Source organism: Balaenoptera musculus, chromosome 2 (genome assembly GCF_009873245.2).
Source record: "Balaenoptera musculus isolate JJ_BM4_2016_0621 chromosome 2, mBalMus1.pri.v3, whole genome shotgun sequence".
Lineage (NCBI taxonomy): Eukaryota > Metazoa > Chordata > Mammalia > Artiodactyla > Balaenopteridae > Balaenoptera > Balaenoptera musculus.
The window spans coordinates 35633444-35654612 of record NC_045786.1 but is presented as its reverse complement, the minus strand read 5'-3'; the positions used below and the strand labels follow the sequence as shown (position 1 = coordinate 35654612).

General features: G+C 41.2%; 1 protein-coding gene across 2 annotated transcripts in view; it reads left to right on the top strand.

The window, feature by feature from the left end:
- SH3GL3 (SH3 domain containing GRB2 like 3, endophilin A3) overlaps nucleotides 1–21169 on the top strand; it is a 140956-nt gene that overhangs the window by 44509 nt on the left and 75278 nt on the right. The window lies entirely within an intron of this gene.

Genomic DNA, 21169 nt, shown 5'->3' with positions numbered 1-21169 from the left:
TTTGTGTGACTTGCTTTATTGTGATATTCGCTTTATTGCAGTGGTCTGGAACTGAACCTGCAATATTGCTGAGGTATGCCTGTATTTTATCCAACATCTAATTCATTAAAGTTATAAATGTAAAAACCGATTCTACTGTAGCTTTTAAAAACAACTTGGAAATCTTGTAAATTTATTTGTAAATCTAGTAATATTTGTGTTAAAATGAAAAGCACTCATTTCACTTGCTCTTTGAATAGTGCTTAATTTATAAATTTAACCAATTAAATCCCACAAACAGTACCATTTATACAGTCTGTTAATTAATTTCTCTTAAATATTTTAAAGTATAGTTATAGGTTCAATATGTATGATTCTCATAAGGCTTAAAAAGTAAATGAAACATATGCACATAAAAATGCCTGCAAAGGTATTACTATCATTATACCTTATTACAATCATTATATTCAACACAGGGATTTATTTGTTTATCCCACACCCCAAATAAGGGACTGTGGCCACCTGCGGTCCCCTACAAAATATTGGGAACCAAAATGTGATCAAGCTCCAGGTAATTGGTTGGAGATTGGGACCTGGACTCAGAATGTGGGTCCTTCCTCCAGAGTGATTCTGTCTGAGCTGGCATCCGTTCAGCGGGCCCCTCACTGGTAGCAAGTGGCTGCCACACCAGCAGTCAACAGGACTCCCCTACCCCATTCCTTTCAGTGGGATCTTGTCTAATTTCATATGTCAGTTTTTTTCAGCAGACTGGCACCTTTTCCTGAAATAACACATCTTGCAAAATGTCGGGGACTTGCTAGGTTCCTGGATTCTGGTTCCATTTTCCAGGATTTTATCCAGATCTCCCCATTTAGTGCCCAAGCCCTGGTGTGTTGTATAATTGTTGTTTATTTGTTTGCTCTTAAACCCCTGTATACTGATGGGATTTCATATACTTGACTCGGGTCGCAGTACGACTAGTTAAAACACTATAATCATTTACTCAGGGTTATAATTAGTGCAGTTCTCATTGTTTACCATTCTGTGGTCATTTTATTGACTATTAATCACTGAGTCTCCAGGCCTAGAGGAGTGTCTAGCACACGAACGAGGCACTCAATAAATATTTGTTTAGTGAATGATGCGTGTTTCCTTGAGTAGATTTGGATCTCTGGGAGGATTGGAGTTGTCTTATTGATTTGCTGGGACCTAGCACAGACGGGAACTGGATCGTGACAGCCACTCATTATGTACATATGAATGAATGAATGAATGAGGCAGAAATTGCTGATAGTGATTGCTGAGTACATTAAAGCAATTGGACAGAGCTTTATTTCTTGAAAGGTCCTATATTGAACCCAAACCTGGAGCATCTAATGAGATTCTCTCCCTGCCACCTCCTTTTGAGCCTCTCCTCCCTGAGCACACAGCTGCCACTGTTGCTGTCACTTGCTGAGCTCTCAGGGCAGGCTGGAGTTCAGAGGTGAAGCCCTGGGCTGACATGTCCTTTGGGCCCCACATGCCGAGTCCTGTCAAGTGCCAAATCTCCCTCCACTTTTGGTCTTGGGTGGAACGCCACACAGTGGGCATAGGGCCTGGCTGTGGAGTGGCCGCTAAGGCCTAGATGGTGAAACCCAGAAGTGTTCTGTTGTCGGCTCCCTGTAGTGAACCTTAACCAATGGGAGACCATAGGAGGGAGCTGGGCAGATGGATTTCCCTTTCTTCCTCCCTTACATGGGCTACTCTGAGGTCCAGTTTGTTCTTGCAACTCTTTCTGAGAAAGTCCCAAGTACCAAGTGAACACACCTGCCAGGTGACCTGCTGTCTTCCTGGCTTATTTTGAAAGTGTCAGCATGATCACATGCTTTATTGCACACTCTTTAGTATCTTTCCTTGCCTCACTCCCTTTTTCTCCTCACCTTCACAGTCCTGGGCTTGTGCCTCTGGAATAAATTGTCAGCACTTTAATCCTTGCCTCAGGCTCTGCTTTCTAGAAGGCTAAGAAAGATCCTTTGGTAAAAGTTATAGTCATAAATTTTGGAATATTTTTCTTTGACCTCTCTCTGTTCCTGAGATTTACAGCTTTTTTGGGACTGGTTTATGCTGTTCATGACCTTAAGAGTAGAAAATACTACCTTTGCTGCTTTGCAAATAGGTTCATCTGTACAGTTTTTCTAGATTCCACATATATGTGTTAATATATGATATTTGTTTTTCTCTTTCCAGCTTACTTCACTCTGTATGACAGTGTCTAGGTCCATGCACATCTCTACAAATGACCCAACTGCATTCCTTTTAATAGCTGAGTAACATTCCATTGTATATATGTACCACATCTTCTTTATCCATTCACCTTTTTTTGTTGTTTCCACCTGATTTTTATTCAGTGTTCCACAGTTGTTGTTTGCTTATCAAAAACAGGCAGGAACTATTCAATTTTTTGAAAGCCATCAGCTTGTAACACTGTTTATGGCACAGTTAACAACTTTATGAAAGTAAATTGAATAAATTTGTCTAAAAAAACCCTGTGTTTTTACATTCTGTGAAACTTAACAGTAGAGGCATACCTTGCTTTATTGCACTTAGCAGATACTGTTTTTTGTTTGTTTGTTTTTACAAATTAAAGGTTTGTGGCAGCCCTGTGTCAAGCAAGTCTACTGGTGCCATTTTTCCAACAGCATTTGTTCACTCTGTGTCTCTGTGTCACATTTTAGTAATTCCGGCAATATTTCAGACTTTTAAATTATTATTATATTTGTTATGGTGACCTACGATCAATGATCTTTAATGTTACTATTGCAAGTGTTTTGAGGTGGCATGAACTGCGCCCATGTAAGACTGAACTTAATCAATAAATTTGTATGTTCTGACTTCTCTACTGACCTGCTGTTACCCATCTCTCTCCCTCTCCTCTGGCCTCCATAACATAAAAGGGCAAGGTGAAGCAGCAAGTGCTGATGTGGAAGCTACAGCAAGTTACCCAGAAGATCTAGCTAAGATAATAAATGAAGGTGGCTATACTAAACAACAGATCTTAAATGTAGATGAAACAGCCTTCTGTTGGAAGAAGATGCCATCTAGGACTTTGATAGCTAGAGAGGAGAAGTCAGTGCCTGGCTTCCAAACTTCAAAGGACAGGCTTTGTTAGGGGCTAATGCAGCTGGTGACTTTAAGTTGAAGCCAGTGCTCATTCACCATTCTGGAAATCCTAGGGCCCTTAAGAATTATGCCAAATATACTCTGTGTTATAAATGAAACAACAAAGCCTAGATGACAGCACATCTGTTTACAACATTTTAAGCCCACTGTTTACAACATTTTAAGCCCACTGAATATTTTAAGCCCACTGTTGAGACCTACTGCTTAAAAAAAAGATTCTTTTCAAAATAGTACTGCTCATCGACAAGGTACATGGTCTCCCAAGAGCTCTGATGATGTACAACAAGATCCATGTTGTTTTGATGCCTGCTATTACAGCATCCATTCTGCAGCTCATGGATCAAGGAGTAATTTAGATTTTCGAGTCTCATTATTTAAGAAACACATTTTGAAAGGCTATAGCTACCATCGATGGTGATTCCTCTGATGGATCTGGTCAAAGTCATTTGAAAACCTTCTGGAAAGGTCTCATCATTCTAGAGGCCATTAAGAATATTTGTGATTCATGGAAAGAGATAGAAATAAGAACATTAACAGGAGTATGGAAGAAATGGATTCCATCCCTCATGAATGACTTTGAGAGGTTCAAGACTTCAGTGGAGGAAGTAACTGCAGATGTGGTGGAAACAGCAAGAGAACTAGAATTAGAACTGGAGCCTGAAGATGGGACTGAATTGTTGACATCTCCTGATAAAACTTGAATGGATGAGGAGTTGCTTCTTATGGATGAGGAAAAAAAAAATGGTTTCTTGAGATGGAAGCTACTCCTGATGTCGATGCTGTGAAGATTGTTGACATGACAACAAAAGATTTAGAAATAAATTTAGTTGATAAAGCAGTGGAAGGGTTTGAGAGGATTGACTCCAATTTTGAAAGAAGTTCTACTGTGGATAAAATGTTGCCAAACAGCATTGCCTGCTACAGAGAAATTGTTCATGAAGGGAAGAGTCAGTTGATGTGGCAACTTCACTGTTGTCTTGCTTTAAGAAGTTGTCACAGCCTCCCAACCTTCAGCAACCACCACCCTGACCAGTCAGAAGCCATAAACATTGAGGCAGAACCCTCCACCAGCAAAAAGATTATGACTTACTGAAGGCTTGGATGATGATTAACATTTTTTGTTAATAAAGTATTTTTAAATTGATATGTACATTGTTTTTTTAGACATAATGCTATTGCATACTTAGTACACTACAGTATAGTGTAAACATAGCTTTTGTATGTGCTGGAAAACAAAAAAAAAATTGTGTGACTTTATTGTGATCATCACTTTATTGTGGTGGTCTTGAACTGAACTCACAATATCTCCAAGGTATGCCTGTATAAACAACCCAAATTATGAAGGCTGTATCTTAGGGTAAATTACCAATTTTAGATTTGTAAAGTGCGTCATAAAAGTACTTTATGCTCCAATATTTTTTTTTATTAATTAATTTATTTATTTATTTTTGGCTGTGTTGGGTCTTAGTTTTCTGTTGCGAGGGCTTTCTCCAGTTGCGGCGAGCGGGGGCCACTCTTCATCGCGGTGCGCAGGCCTCTCACTGTCGTGGCCTCTCACATTGCGGAGCACAGGCTCCAGACGCGCAGGCTCAGTAGTTGTGACTCACGGGCCTAGTTGCTCCGCGGCATGTGGGATCTTCCCGGACCGGGGCACGAACCCGTGTGCCCTGCATTGGCAGGCGGATTCCTAACCACTGCGCTACCAGGGAAGCCCTATGCTCCAATATTTTTGTCTCCTCCTGACTTACAAATTTTTTTAAAAAATTCACTTTGCTTATTATGGTCCTTAATGGGAATGTAAAGGTGGAATTCAGAATGGGATTATTGATATCACGAGGAGAACAGACATTTGAAGGTCGATTTATTCATTTTCTTGTTTGGTTGCAAGATCTTAGTTACTTATTCTAGACATATGAGAACCTATCTTGCATTTAAGACTTACCAGCCTCCTTTTGGACAGTTTGTAGGAGAGGAAGGAAACCTGATGATTCATTAGGAAAATAGGTATTTTATCAATATGTTAATTGCAGTTATTTCACATTCAGACAGATTTAATAAAGATCAGATTTCTCTCTAGGAATAATGTAAACTTCTGATCTGGAGAATGACTTAAAGTCATCAGAAGATGTGGCTATGGTTTTAGACTGTGACAACTGTGTATCTAAATTACAGCCTTCTCTCTGAGGGTCTGATTTGGTGTTCAGGAATCACCTTCTCTGAGGAGGATGCATTTTCCCCACCTGTGTGGAAATGGAAAGCAGAATTGCAGACCAAAGGTGTGGATCATTTACAGGGCATGGTAATCACAAAAGAAACCTTTGGCACCTTCCTTGGGGCTGCCTCAGAGCTCCAGCAGTTCTGGTACCTAGAGTGAGTGAGGTCTGTAACAGTTACCACATTTCATGGACGTGAGTGTAGATAGGAACACCCGTAGGAGACAGGGGTGAGGCTGCTGCACTTAACTGCACCTACTTCCTGGATCATTTTGTGTTGGTCCTGGTTCTCAAGCACACCTTGTCTCCCATACTACTCAGGAAGAGAGCTTAACATCTTATGTGTTTGTGTTTATTGATTTCTAAGAACTTCGTTATATAGTTTGCATCCTTGCCAGCACTTGGTATGTCAGACTTTCAGATTTTTTGCCCCTCTGGTAAATATGTAGTAATAACTCATTGATGTTTTAATTTACGTTTCCTTGGAGACCAAGAAGTTGAACATTTTAATTTATTCATTGGCCACTTGAATTTCCTTTTTAGTGACATACCTGTTCAAGTACTGTGTCCATTTAAAAATATTTTTCTTTTTCTCATTTATTTGTGGCAGTTTTAAAATATATTCTGGGTACTGGTTCTTTGCTGTTACATGTTATGCACATATATTTTCCTACTCTCTGGCTTGTCTTTTTACTCTCTAATGACTGGATGGTGTCTTTTGACAAAAAGAAATTCTTTATTTTAATGTAACAGGATTTATTTATTTATTTATTGTAGTCAGTTTTATTAGTCTTTCTTATCATAGTTTCTGATTTTGAAATCATGTTTAGAAAGGCTTCTAACTGAGACTACACCAATATTCACCTGCCTATGGTGGCTTCATTTATATCATTTCATTTTTTAAATATTTAAAATATTTATGAGTTCATCAGGAATTTTTTTGAAGTTATAGTTACAGCAATTTAAAATATTTTCCTCATTGTCATCAATATGGTTAATGAGTTTACTAAATAATTTGGCTTCTTCCTACTGAACTTAAATGCTACCTGTATTGTAAAGCTAGATCCTACATATTGGTTTTATTTCTGAACCTTCTATTTTGTTCATTGCTCTTTCTATTGATTTGGGCACTTTCTGTTTTTTACATTTTATTTTCAAGACGGGTTTTAGGATCTCTTTGTCAGTTTACTCAAAATATTGACGTAAGCATTGCTGTTGGGGTTGTTATGTAATTATCTGTGGAAAAACAGCTGGTTTGGGATTTTGAATCCTCCCACTTAACGAATTTATCATATCTTGCCATTTACTTTTGAATTCTTTTATGTCCCTCAATAAGTATTTTGTAGGTTTTATTTCAATATAGATCTAAGAAATTCTTCTTAAGTATTCGAAGTACTTAATGTTTTTTGTTGCTGGTGTGAATTGGCTCTTTTCTCCTGTGCGGTTTTTAATGTGTGGCTTTTCAAACCCCTTCTCCTTCAGAGATCAAGGGCTTCTAGGAGTGGCTGACAGGTGGGGAGCATCACAGCTCTGTTCTTACTTGTTTACCATAATAAGTATTTTTTTAAAAAATTTATTTAATTTTGGCTGCACCGGGTCTTAGTTGGAGCACGCAGGATCTTTAGTTGTGGCATGCTGACTTCTTAGTTGCGGCATGCATGCGGATCTAGTTCCCTGACCAGGGATCGAACCTGGGCCCCCTGCTTTGGGAGCGCAGAGTCTTACCCACTGGACCACCAGGGAAGTCCCAATAGGTTTTATTTATATAAATAATTCTCCTGCTTAAAAATATGTAATTTTCCTGACTGGCTATTATTGAAATTTGAAAATCTATTTTTGTGCATACTTATTTTTAACTAACAACCTTTACTGATATCTTTCATTGGTTTGAATTTCTTTTTAGTGATTCATCTCGGATCTTTTCAAGTATTCATTTGTTCATTTGAAACATATTTATTGAGTACATACTAGGTACCAGACACTTTTCTAGGTGTTTGGGGTGTATCTGTGTACAAAACCGGTAAGTATATTACATGGTAAGTTCAAAAGTGATAGGGACTTTGGAGAGAAAGAAAATGTAGAACAAAAGGAAGATGGATTGGGGCAGTAGAGGTAGGGCATGGGGCAGTTGCAATTTTAAATAGGATGGTCAGTGTACATCTCATTGAGAAGGTAACATTTAAGCAAAGACTTGGAGGCGAGGAAGTTGGCTGTGCAGGTATCTGCTGGAAATGTGTGCTAGGCAGAGGGAACAGCCTGTGCAAAGGCCCTGGAGCAGAAGCCTGCCTGAGGTGTTTGAGTACCAGGGGGGAGAGTGGCTGGAGCAGAATGAGCGAGGGGGAGAAGAAGGATGGTCAGGGAGGATGAGAGGCTGTTTCTGTGGGGCCTTGCTGCAAAGACTTCGGCTTTTACGTTGAGTGAAAAGAGGAGCCATTGCAGGGTTCTGGAATATTGGAGGGGCAAGGTGGACTTAAATTTTAACAGGATCATTCTGGTTGCTCCGTTGAGAACGGACTTCAGAGGGGCAAAGGTAGGAGCAGGAGACAGGCTATGGAAAGTCACGGTCTCCCAGCATCTTACTGGGATTAAGCACTTTGTGAGCCTTTATGGAATGAATGTTTTTAAATACACACTGAGCGTTTTAGTATGCTTTTTAAAAGAATCACACATTTAAGAAATACACATTTTTTTTTAGGAAAGGGTGGGACAGAATATGAGGGCAGTGGAATTGTCTATGGAACAGGCCATTTTGCTCAAGCCTTGTCTTGGGTGAAGAAGACAGGAAAATAAAGGTTGACCTGCTTTGGAGGTGAGCAATGGGGAGGTATGCCCTGCATGTACTAAGATTAGAATCCAAGGATATTATTATTGGAGTAAAATCCCTCCCATGAACACTGTAGAGGGCCGGGGGATGGCAAGGACTGTTATGATGATATTCATGTTTTGCTTCCAAATGATCACTATGGATTCTAGCTTTAAATTAGTTTATATTTTCTGCTGTCTCACTTCTTACTAGCTATTCGCCCAGGAGATCAGAACTTCTCGGTAATTTGTTGCTCAAAAGTGGGAGTAATTAATGAAGAATTTTGTTTTTAAGTTAAGACTTCATATTTCAAATCCAGTTTTATTGGTATGATAAATGTTGGTTCCTGTTAAATTTAACAGGTTGGTCAGTGTTGGTTCCTGTTAAATTTAAGAACTATATTTACACTCTTAAGAAGATGGTTTAAACTTTTGGAGAAGAAAGAGTAAAGTTCTTTAAAGAATATCTATTTTTATAATGCCTCCCTCATTATCCTGAAATATGAATAATTAAGGGATTTAACCCTAAAATAAGTAGAAACTATCCTTTGCTGTCTAAATGAGTTTGTAATCACTTTGGGGAGATTCCTCCCCAGGCCCCGCCTCCCACCCTGAACTTCACAAAACCTATTTAAAATTACACGCTTGGAAAAAATTCAACCAAAAACCACTCCAAAATACTTGGTATGGAGGTTCACGTTTCTTTTATTTGGTCCTTTCACTTTGGGCCCACACACTTTCTCCATCCTTATGGAACACACCCAGTTCTAGGTTAGAAGTGAATGCATTAATGTATGGGTTTGTGTTGAAGGAAAAACAGAAGAGAGTGTCATGGAAGGCTTAAGGATTTTTTTTTCTTATTTGATAATACAAAGTGCTTTTTGTTATTAATGCATGTGCAATCAGACAACTTCATCCAGAGTGCACAACGGTTCTGTAATATGGCTCTGCCTGGTGCAAAATAGCTCATTTTGTATAGAAATGCAGAATTGCTTCATGTAGATAGAATAGAATCTTTGCTTTATTCACATATGAATAAAACGTCTTTGTTCATGGAAAAGAAAAGTGCCTCTTATTGTTTAGAAGCTGTGTGAATTTTAAATTAAGCTGATGGCTCACTATATTTTATCTTTCAGGGAAAAAAAATTAGCTTTGCTTATACCAGTTTGGACCCTAATGCCTCATCTGGTGGCATAAGTGATTTTTGCTTTGCACTTCAGTTATTATGTAAAAGACATCATGCTTGCCTCAGTCATCAGTGAATTACTTTAGCAAATTTTTATAATTTTAACCTAAACATTTTTTAAAAAAATAAGTTTATTTATTTATTTTTGGCTGTGTTGGTTCTTCGTTTCTGTGCGAGGGCTTTCTCCAGTTGTGGCGAGCAGGGGCCACTCTTCATCGCGGTGCGCGGGCCTCTCACTGTCGCGGCCTCTCGTTACGGAGCACAGGCTCCAGACGCGCAGGCTCAGTAGTTGTGGCTCACGGGCCTAGTTGCTCCACGGCATGTGGGATCTTCCCGGACCAGGGCTCGAACCAGTGTCCCCTGCATCGGCAGGCAGACTCTCAACCACTGCGCCACCAGGGAAGCCCCTAACCTAATCATTTTTGAGGTTTATATTGTTTACATTCTCTTGTACCACGTAGGATTTGAAACAGTTTACAAGAAATTTTAGACATAAAGTGTAAAAAAGAATAATGAATCGTGATTAGGGAAAATATAAATACGCTATGGTAAAGTCAAGGCTTGTGGAGGTCTACGTGAATTTATTTACATGTAAAGACACAGGTATGAAGGTCCGTGGAGTTGCTATTGTTGATCCTCAGATTTGTTCTTGGGCTTGCTGGCAGCCAAAGTGAAGAGGGAAGCAATCAGTTAATCCTTTCTCTGGCTCTGGGAAGGACTACTTAGAGCATGTCTACCACCAGGCAGGAGTATGGCATTTAGGCTTTCCCCAAAGAAAACTGGCCAATCAGAAGAGCAGGTTGAAGGAAAGGGATGCTGGTGGGCGCTGGCACCGCAGTGTCTGGGCCTTAGGCCTTGCTCCTGTAGAAGGCACCTCCTCTGCAGAGCTACCTGCAGGAGGACAGGTAGAAACAGAGCTGGCAGGAGTGCCTGGTGTCCAGTCCCACCAGCTCTCCAGCTCCACATGTGAACTTCTGGCCTCCTTCGAAGTGTTCACTGGTCCTTAGCAAGGTGAGAAAAGTATAAGGACAAATCAGAGAACAATGTGAGTTTCTATCAAATCTGAATTTACCTGATTTCCAAGATTATGTTCTTCCTATAACTTTGGTATTGAAAGGTCCTTATTCAAATGAAACAGCAGTAAAAAAGAAGAAGTGCCCTTTCTAAGAAAATGAAAACTTGAAAACACTTTGTTATATGGTAAAAATAATAAAATTAATAATATCATTATTATATTTTATATCTATTATTTTATTTGAATGTAACATATTTTGTAATATTTTATAATATAATTATGATTGGATAGCTAATTTATGATAAATATTATATTTTATATTTTATTGTTATTATTACTACTACTGGCATTTTTGGTATTTACTGCCCGTAAAATCCCAAAGTCTGGAGACTCCTGTTGTCTTGGTCTGTGAGCATCCCCACCAGCTGCTTAGTCTCCAGGGTCCCAGTGAAATGTCCCAGTTTGCTCCCCCAGTACTCCTTTCCCCTGCCCAACTCACGTTGGCTCCCGAGAAGCCACACTCCTGACCTTTCCCGTCCCTCCTGGGATTTCCTCCTAGCACCCCAACCCTACAGGGCAGGTATGGCATGGTGCCCTAGTGTGGACAGCTGCAAGCTCGCAGGGGTCCAGGGTCAGAGGGGAGTTTGTCCCTTGGGCCAATGCTGGACCTAAGGGAGTCAGGCCCTTGGATGCACAATCACTTGGCATGCAGTTCTGCACATTATCAGTAAGACAGACTCACTGCGGTGGGAGTTTCCCGTGGAAAAGCATGTGGTATAGGGGTCTTCAGACCTGCGTCCCATGAAGAGGTCTAGGATGGCTCTGACAGGTCCTCTCAAGGGGAATAAATGCCACCTGTCACTTCAGGGAACTTGGCCCATCCATACTTCTGTCCATTAATGGGGATTAAAAAAAACTCTTCAGGAACTCTTATTGCCAGTATCTTGGTGGGACTGTGGGTGAGGTAGCCTTTCTGGAACCCAGGTGCATTGACATTAGCTACATAATATTGTAAGAAGTAGAGATATATAGTTTAGCTGACTAAAAAAAAAAATCTTGAATAAAATGTGTTTAATATTCCTATTTTCTTAACTCTACATGTTTATTTATTTATTTAACATCTTTATTGGAGTATAATTGCTTTACAGTGGTGTGTTAGTTTCTGCTGTATAACAAAGTGAATCAGCTATACATATACACATATCCCCATATCTCCATCCTCTTGCATCTCCCTCCCACCCTCCCTATCCCACCCCTCTAGGTGGTCACAAAACACCGAGCTGATCTCCCTGTGCTATGCAGCTGCTTTCCACTAGCTATCTGTTTTACATTTCGTAGTGTATATATGTCCACGCCGCTCTCTCACTTCGTCCCAGCTTATCCTTCCCCCTCCCCGTGTCCTCAAGTCCATTCTCTACATCTGCGTCTTTATTCCTGTCCTGCCCCTAGGTTCTTCAGAACCATTTTTTTTTTTTTTTTAGATTCCATATATATGTGTTAGCATATGGTATTTGTTTTTCTCTTTCTGACTTCATTCACTCTGTATGACAGACTCTAGGTCCATCCACCTCACTACAAATAACTCAATTTCGTTCCTTTTTATGCCTGAGCAATATTCCATTGTATATATGTGCCACATCTTCTTTATCCATTCATCTGTCGATGGACACTTAGGTTGCTTCCATTCTACGTGTTTAATATTAATCTAATCCTTGTCTTCTCTGAGGTCCCAATAATTTTCATTTCTAAACTACTCCTAGGGTCAGAAATACCTAGAGGTACTTATGTTCCAAAGAGTTTGCTTTTGAGCAGCAGCTGCAGCGTGGAAGCAGGAGCTCTCCTTCTTACTGGTGTCAGAAGATCTGTTCCTGGTTCTGTGGAAGCTGCTCACGTAAGGCTTTCCTGCAGCTGAGACTTAGAAAGCTCCTCTGTCTTCCTGCTGTGTGAGGGAAGCCAAACAAGAGGCACCAACAGTGTAGTCAGACGCCAGCGTCATCTCCCTGACCTTCACCCCTCCTCCTCTCTTCTTTCCTCCCCCTCCTTTCCTCCCTCCCTCCGTCAGCCCATCCCCCTTCTCTTTCTCTCTCTCTCTCTTTCTGTCTTTCTCTCTCTCTCACACACCCCCCCCCCCCCCCCCCCCCCCCCCCACACACACACAGAGTCACAATGTGATCAGCACTTTGTTTCCCCCCTTGGCCTGGCTGTCACCTCACTCCATCTCTCCCCACCAACTCCCTCCAGGTAAGGTGTTATTCTGCAGAGAACACTTTAGAGAATCCTCATTAACTAGATAAAGGAGCAACTGGCAACATTTTTCCTGCCTTTCACATTTTTTTTTCTTGATAAATGTTGTTTTTAATGAATGGATGAAATTTTTCCCCTTTATTTAATATTTAATTTTTAAAAATATCTTTATTGGAGTATAATTGCTTTACAATGTTGTGTTAGTTTCTGCTGTACAACAAAGCGAATCAGCTCTACGTATACATATATCCCCATATCCCCTCCCTCTTGCGTCTCCCTCCCCCCCCCCCCATATTTCTTTTTATACTACAGTAATTTAGGATTCATTCACATAGAAACAAATTGCTTTTAGGTCAGGAGTTTGTGTGCCTCTTTTGAACCCTTGAACTTTAAGCAAAGGAGAAGTGCGTTCCTCCTATTCACAACTGTGGTAGGTCAGACTTCTGCTACCTGAGTGTGGTAGGTCCGTGTGCTAAGGCTTGGAACCTGTGTGTGTTACCTTATATGGCAAAGGGACTTTGCAGATGTAATTAAGTTAAGGATCTTGAGATGGGGGCATTACCTTGGATTACCTAGTTGGGTCTGATGTAATCACAAGGGTCCTTAATAAGACAGAGGCAGGACAGAAGAGAGGGCAAAGTGAAGGTGGATGTAAGAGATTGGAGTGACACAAGGAAGGGGTCAGGGGCCAAGGGATGCAGGTGAAGGTGACCTCCCGAAGCTAGAAAAGGCAAAGGCACGGATTCTCCCCTGGGGCCTCCAAAAGGAACCAGCCCTGCCGGCACCTTGATGGTAGCCGTGAAACACCAATTTTAGACTTCTGACCTCCGGGACTGTAAGGAAATAAATCTGTGTTGTTTTAAGCCCCTAAGTTTTTGGTAATTTTTTACAGCGGCAGTACGGAACAAATGTACTGGGTGAGGACTTTCTGCGCTTGAGTTCATAATTAAGCGGTAGCAATGCCAAAGTATGAGCTATGGATGATTGTCACTAGCATTTCAAAGAATTGTCACCTGGCCCAAATAAACTGTTCTCACACTTTGCTTAGTGGCTGGTGCCTGATTTTGGTCCCTGGCTTTGATCACCTGTATGACAAATGGAATCGGAATGAATTCCAAAGGTAGCAGGCAGAGTGCCTGACATACTTCACAGAGATGACATGGGTGGTTTGGAAAGCATTCTGCTTGAATGTTCCTGGCTGTAGGTAGCAAGCTGTGGTTTTGTCTTGGGGTGCAGGCAGGAGGGTGAGATGGAAGAATGGGAGCCAATTCCTAGGCAGGGTTTCTCAAATCTGTGTGAACTAAGGACCGCTTTTTATAAGGGACTCCTTGTGTTGAGTTAAATCTAGTTTTATTATATTGTTACTTAAATATGGATGAATGTAAAAGTAAGTGTTAAAACTTATGCTTAGAGCTTTAAGACAAGTATAAACTCCAAACTTATTTCAAATTAAATGCAGATAAAACTACTAACCCAGTAAAATTCAAATTCAAATTAACACCACTGAGTTAATGTCATGTTCTTTTGCTTAATCTAAATTGGCGTTCTCATGATTTCACACACACTTGTAAAGTTCTAGCACGTTATCTGTTTCAACTGAACTATGTTTAGTTCACTACGAAGATATTATGTTCAAAGCAGCATATGCATCACAGTAATTAGTTGATTTATCAAGAACAGTTTTCAGACTCAAATGCAAATGTTCAATTGGTTTCGTTTAGGTAAAAGTCAAAAGCAGACTGAGGTAAACCGTAGTATTTAATAATGTACACTTGGGGGTAAAACTCAGGATAGTGACAACCGATGAGGGAAAGGAGAAGGTTGTGTTGGAAAGGGGTATGTGGGAGCTTCTGGTTTACTGGCGATGTTCAATTTCATGACGTGGATATTGTTTCCTCAGTCTTTTTGTGTTTGTGTTTACTAATTTTTAAGGGTATAAAACATAAGTGTACAGATTGTTGGTTTATTTATAAACTGAACGCTAGTGTAATCCCATCAAGGACAAGAAATAGAACATTGTCCCCATGGAGCTTTTCAGAGTTATGTACTCCTCTCTCACCCTAAAAGTAATTACTATCCTACCTTTTGTAGCAATCACGTGTTGCTTCTATTTATAACTGTATAACCTAAATATCCCTAAATACAGTGGATTACTTTTACCTGTTTTTTTTTTTTAAAGTAAATTTATTTATTTATTTATTATTTATTTTTGGCTGTGTTGGGTCTTCATTGCTGCTTGCGGCTTTCTCTAATTGCGGCGAGTGGGGGCTACTCTTCGTTGCGGTGCGCGGGCTTCTCACTGCGGTGGCTTCTCCTGTTGCGGAGCACAGGCTTTAGGTGCGCAGGCTTCCGTAGTTGTGGCACACGGGCTCAGTAGTTGTGGCTCGCGGGCTCTAGAGCACGGGCTCAGTAGTTGTGGCGCATGGGCTTAGTCGCTCCACGGCATGTGGGATCTTCCCGGACCAGGGCTCAAACCCGTGTCCCCTGCATTGGCAGGAGGATTCTTAACCACTCTGCCATCAGGGAACTCCCTTACCTGTTTTTTTAACTTATAAAAACAAGGTCATGTTATATATTTTATTCTGTGTTTGACTTCTTTTCAACTCAACATTTATTTTTTAAGAGCCGTGCACATTGTTCTGTGTAGCTATAGTTCATTCATTTTTATTGTGGTATAGAATACCTAATTTATTTATCCATTCTCCTGTTGGTGGACTTCTGGGTTGTTTTTAGTTTTTTGGCTGTTACTGGTAATGCTGCTATGAATGGCTGGATCATATGGTGTACATTACTAAATAATGGCAAACTGTTTTCCAAAATGACTTTCCATGATGGTTTTCATTTTAATTTGTACTTCCCTGATTTTGAGGTTGAGTGCCTTTTTATATGTTTACTGGCCATTTGGATTTCCTCTTTTGTGAAGGGTCTGCTCAACTATTTTGCCAATTTTTCTATTGGATTTTCTGTATTTTTCTTATTGATTTATAGGATATATATTCATTCTGTATATAAGCCTTTTTCAGTTGTATGTCAATATTATTTATTATTGTGAACATCTTCTTCACTGCCCTAATAGTGTCTGTTGATGAATGGAATTTCTTCATTTTAATGTAGTCAAATTTATCTATTTTTTTCCTCTATGGTAAATGCTTTTGTGTATTCTGTTTCAGACATCTTTCCCAATTCCAGATTATGAAGCTGTTCTTTATTTCATCTTCTAAAGCTTGATAGTTTTTGTTTTCACATTCAGTAATGTATACTAAGAACTATAGACCAGGGGTCCCCAACTCCTGGGCCACAGACTGGTACTGGTCCGCAGCCTGTTAGGGACCGGGCCGCACAGCAGGAGGTGAGCGGCGGGCGAGCGAGTGAAGCTTCCTCTGCTGCTCCCCATTGCTCCCCATCGCTCACATTACCACCTGAATCATCCCCCCCCATCGCTCACATTACAGCCTGAACCGTCCCCTTCCACCCCCGTTTGTGGAAAAATTGTCTTCCACGAAACCGGTTCCTGATGCCAAAAAGGTTGGGGACCACTGCTGTAGAGGGTCTAAAATTTTCCCCTACTTGCAAGCTAACAAGTTAGCCTGTTCAGTTTCATGAATGCTGCAAAAGATACAAGGTTTTTGGGTCTGAGACAAATGACTTTATTACTCACAAAAAACAGCAGTAGCCAGGGTAGCAGAATTTTCTTGTGCGAGCTCCCAAGTCCAAATTCCTCCAGGACAGATGTGAAGAGGGCTGGTCATAACTCCTGTACATGAAGTAGATTGTGTTATAGGAGAGGAACCCTGAGCCTAGGGAACCTGAACCTTTTATTAAGGGCAGTAAGTCTGCCTGACCTTTGCTCCAAAGGGAGATACCCTCTTTATTTTACTGGAAAGTAAACAAACCTGTCCTTTTCCCGGGAGAGAAACATCATATCTTCTAAGACTGGTCACTATACAAACATCCTTGAAAAGATAGTCTGGAACAAAGGGAGGAGCAAAGCCTCTGCTTGCAAGATATGCAGAAACAAGAGAGACCTGGGGAGAATTCTCTCCCAACAGTGTAATCCACCTGTTATTAATTTGTCTGTGGGGGAAGTAAGCTTTGTCATTTTCCACGCTGATTATTAATTCCATGCAATTATTCCAGCATCCTGTACCGGAAAAGTGGGAGGCTGCTGTCTTCCCAGGGACAGGTGCTGGTGAGTTAGACTGGGGCTCCTACAGCTGGAGGTAGAATGGACAGGACTCCATAGGATGGTGGCTTGTGGGGAAGGGGCCAAAGGAGGGAGAGGGGTCAGCAGTATTCTTTTTCATCAGATCTTAAAATGTATTTGTGTCCATAGAGAGAAAAACCAAACATTTAAAACAGGCCTCTGTTTCTCTTAACCTCTCAAATATTTGGTATAAAGTTGAATTGAGAATCTGAAAGTTGAGTTATATGGATCATGGGCCCAGAATTATCTGCGGGTCCCGCTGGCCTCTTTCTGAGGTTTCAGTTTCCTCTTACTGATATGTGGTCTTCCATTTCCACTCTGGAAAACAGTCTCCTTGGCAGAATAAATGGTAACCAAAGGTAGAGACTTCTGCCATGGGAAAGCGATATTTTGTGAGCAAAATATAAAATCTATAACAAAAGAAAACAAGCCACACAACAAAAGAAATTCTGTATCATAACTCAGAGCCCATTTAGGATACAGAAATCATGCTAAGTATTTCAAATACGAGGGATTTCTGACTATACAGGGATTGGGAGGCTGAAAGAACACAAGTGGATGCTGAAGTAATTGCAGCTGCTACCTCTAGGTCCTGGGGACAAAGGGAAGAACTGTGATCTCAAAACCTAAGAGGTCAGAGGAGAGACTGCCACGGGTTGAGGGGGGGACTGTGCCCTGAGGGGGTGGTGAGAGCTGTGCCTTGAATCCCCAAGGGGACACCCCAGAGCTGCTGCTAGAAGTGCCAAGACTAGGAGGTGGAGCTTTTTTGCTGCTGCTAGGTGGATGCTGAAAGCAGGAACAGAGCCTTTTTTCACTCCTCCCTCGTTCCACCATCAAAACATAACTAGAAGCCAGTGGCTTGCAAGCCTGAGAAATGTAGATTGCAGAGACCCAACCTCGGCATGGCATGACCGAGGAGATGCAGAAGGGTGCCGCTGGGGCTGAGAGTGAATAGACAAATAACCAACACAGATTCTGAGCAGCAAACTCTTCAGATTAGAACAACCTAAAATAATGCGAAAACTGTAATGCTCATTCTATTGCCAGTTCTGGGTCAGTGTGGAGTGTTGGTCAGCTCCCTGGTCTCTCTCTCTGATGTCCCAGGGCCTCAGCAGGGGCTGTGTCCAAGCTGAGACTAGTGGAGGCCAGTGTTGCTGACTAGGGAAGGAGGCTTTGGGGCAGTGTCTGCTCTTTGTTTTGTGTCTGATTATTTTCCGAAGTCAAGTTGAATTAGTTTGGGATGTATATGCACTTTTGAGGTCAAAGCCAGAAGTCGTAACATGGGAGATTTTGTTGTAACCTCTGCTCTTATCACCTGGGAAGTTGGTGCTGTCTGGACAGGTGGGCAAGGGAGGAGCAGGTGCAGAGGGAAGGAGGGACATGATGAGCTCAGTAGAGGGCATTTGGATGGGGACATTCAGGAAGCGGCTGGATGTGTGGATCTGCAACTCAGGGCAGTGATTTGGGGCTAAAGATAATAATTTGGGTGCTTGATGGTAAGTGAAGCTTTTGAGAGTGTTATGTAATTTCCCAGGAGAGAATGCAGGGAAGTGAGAAGAGATGAGGGAAGAGTTGAAACCAGACCTTGGAGGTTGGAGGACCCCTAACATTTTCAAAGTGAGAGGAGTCTGCAGAAGCTCCTAATAAAAAGCTCTTCTTTTGACCTGATTAGGTGCTTGCAACTTTCATCCCAGGTGTTACTTACAGTAAGTCCCCTACATATGAACGAGTCCCGTTCCAAGAACATATTCATAAGTCAAATCTGTTTGTAAGTCCAACAGAGTTAGCCTAGGTACCCAACTAATACAATCGGCTCTATAGTACTGTACTGGAATAGGTTTAGAATACTTTTCACACAATATAATACATAAAAAACAAACACACACAAATAATAAAGAAAACATTTTGACTCTTACAGCACAGTACCTTGAAAAGTACAGTAGTACAGTACAACAGCTGGCATCCAGGGGCTGGCATCAAGTGAACAGGCAGGAAGAGTTACTGACTGGAGGAGGGAGAGGAGGTGGGAGATGGTAGGGCTGAAGCATCGTCAGCAATAGGAGATGGAGGGCAAGCTGCAATTTCACTCACGCCTGATGTTGCTGGTACAGGTTCTGGTTCCTTGCTGGAACCAGACGCACGTTCGAATCTTTGAAAGTTTGCAACTTGAAGGTTTGTATGTAGGGGACTTACTGTATTTGCCGTGTAGTAGAACGCGCCTTCAACAACCGTGATGTAAGTTGGAGGTGCAGATCCCAAGGTGTTGGTTTTTAGGGACAATCTCCTCAAATGATGTTTTCCACAAAAGTGATGTGGGCAGTCAGTCCACACTCCTCCGGTCCCTTTGCTGCAGGGCTGGTGGAGGAAGACGCCGGCCTTTGCTGTCCTCATTTCTGCAAGTTTCTTGGACCTGCCTTAGGCATTGCATATGCTTTGTGATCACACTAATGTCGCTGCCTTATTTTGGTTCTGAAATTGAGTTTGATCCATTGATTTTCTTTCCTTGCTTTGTCATTATAGCTGCTTTTTTTTAAAATTAATTAATTTATTTATTTTTGGCTGTGTTGGGTCTTCGTTTCTGTGCGAGGGCTTTCTCTAGTTGTGGCAAGCGGGGGCCACTCTTCATCGCGGTGCGCGGGCCTCTCACTATCGCGGCCTCTCTTATTGCGGAGCACAGGCTCCAGACGCGCAGGCTCAGTAGTTGTGGCTCATGGGCCTAGTTGCTCCGCGACATGTGGGATCTTCCCAGACCAGGGCTCGAACCCGTGTCCCCTGCATTGGCAGGCAGATTCTCAACCACTGCTCCACCAGGGAAGCCCCAAGCTGCTTTTTAAAAAGCAAAATTACTAAATTTTCTGAGTCAATAATTTCAGTTTGGCAAAGAAGGGACAGAATATGTGCAGGCTCTGAAATCTGCTTTGAGATCACAGAAAGGTCTTTTCCTGATTAAGGTATCCAATAAAACCTTCTGTGTGACTATAGGAAAAAGTCTGTGTGGGCAAGAGCAAGTACAATTGAAAAAAATATTATGACTATGGATAAAATAAATAAGCTTCAAAGATATATTGTACAGCACAGGGAATATAGCCAATATTTTATAATAACTTTAAATGGAGTATAATCTTATAAAACATTTGAATCACTGTGTTGTACAAAACTGTTTGTGCTAGTTGTTGTAAATCAACTATACCCCAATTTAAAAAACAAAGAAATAAAAGGGCAAAAAAGAAAAAAAATTTTAAAAAGCCTAAATAGTTACCTTTTTTTCCTAAACCATAGAGATGGTCCACATTTTGGGAACAGCAGATATTCCCAAAGTTGAATTTATATGACAAATAGATATAAGGGTGATCTTTACATCATTAGGACCCTTTCATTTTGCTAAAGGATTCTTTGATGATGCCTTTAAGTAAACAAGCTTCAAAAGTGAATTAAAAATATGTTTTGAGTTATGAAAAACAGATTTACACACAATTTTTCAGGGACAAACCCCAGAAAGGAAGTATCATTGTGAAGTGTTGAGCAAGGTCATGAAAGTTTTCATGGGAAGGAAAATAATGTAACATTCCTTTTACCTTTTCTTTTCCCCTTATCAGCATCTCAAAATAGACCAACTGTACATTGTATTGTTACTATTTATTTGCTACTGTATCAATGACGTCTCACTTGATTTTAGTCCTTTAGCCTTGAGCTCAAATGACACTGTGGAAACAAGTGGGTACTTTAAGACATCCTGAGAAGAGTTTGGAAGGGCAGGGTTGTGTGGGAGGGTTTGTTAAGGAAGCGCAGGGTGGGCGCCCAGGAGGAGAGTGGAGGCTCTTTGGAGAAGAATGGAGAAGGTCCTGAGTTGCATCTCCCAGGAACCTGCCCGAGACCAGCTTTTCTTATATGAGGGAACCGTATTGAAGGGGGCAGGAGTGGTGGACCCAAGCCATTACAAGCAGCACTGAGGCTTTCTCACCTTAATTTTTGAATTGTGAATGAGTTCACGTTAGCAGTTTTTTTGTGTTCCTTGTGGCCAGGCTTGGGGAGCTTTTATGAAATCTGGCCCTCAGCTCTAGATACGGACCCAACCTTGACTTAAGCATCTGGTGTGATCTCAAGTACTTGGGTTTATTTTGTTTTGTTTTGGTTTTGCTGTTATCCTTATCTCTCAATGGCCTCCGATCTCCAAAACCAACTGAATGTGAAATCAGCGAGGCTTCTCCTCCCTGAGGCCCATGTGTTGGCAAAAGCAACAACTACCCCAGCAATCACCAAAACCTTCCAATGAATGGGGAAGTTCATATTGGGTGTTCAGCAGTGTTAAATTTAACCAAACAGCTAAGGCCAAAGGATGTGACGGCTACAGAAAGGGATTATACTAT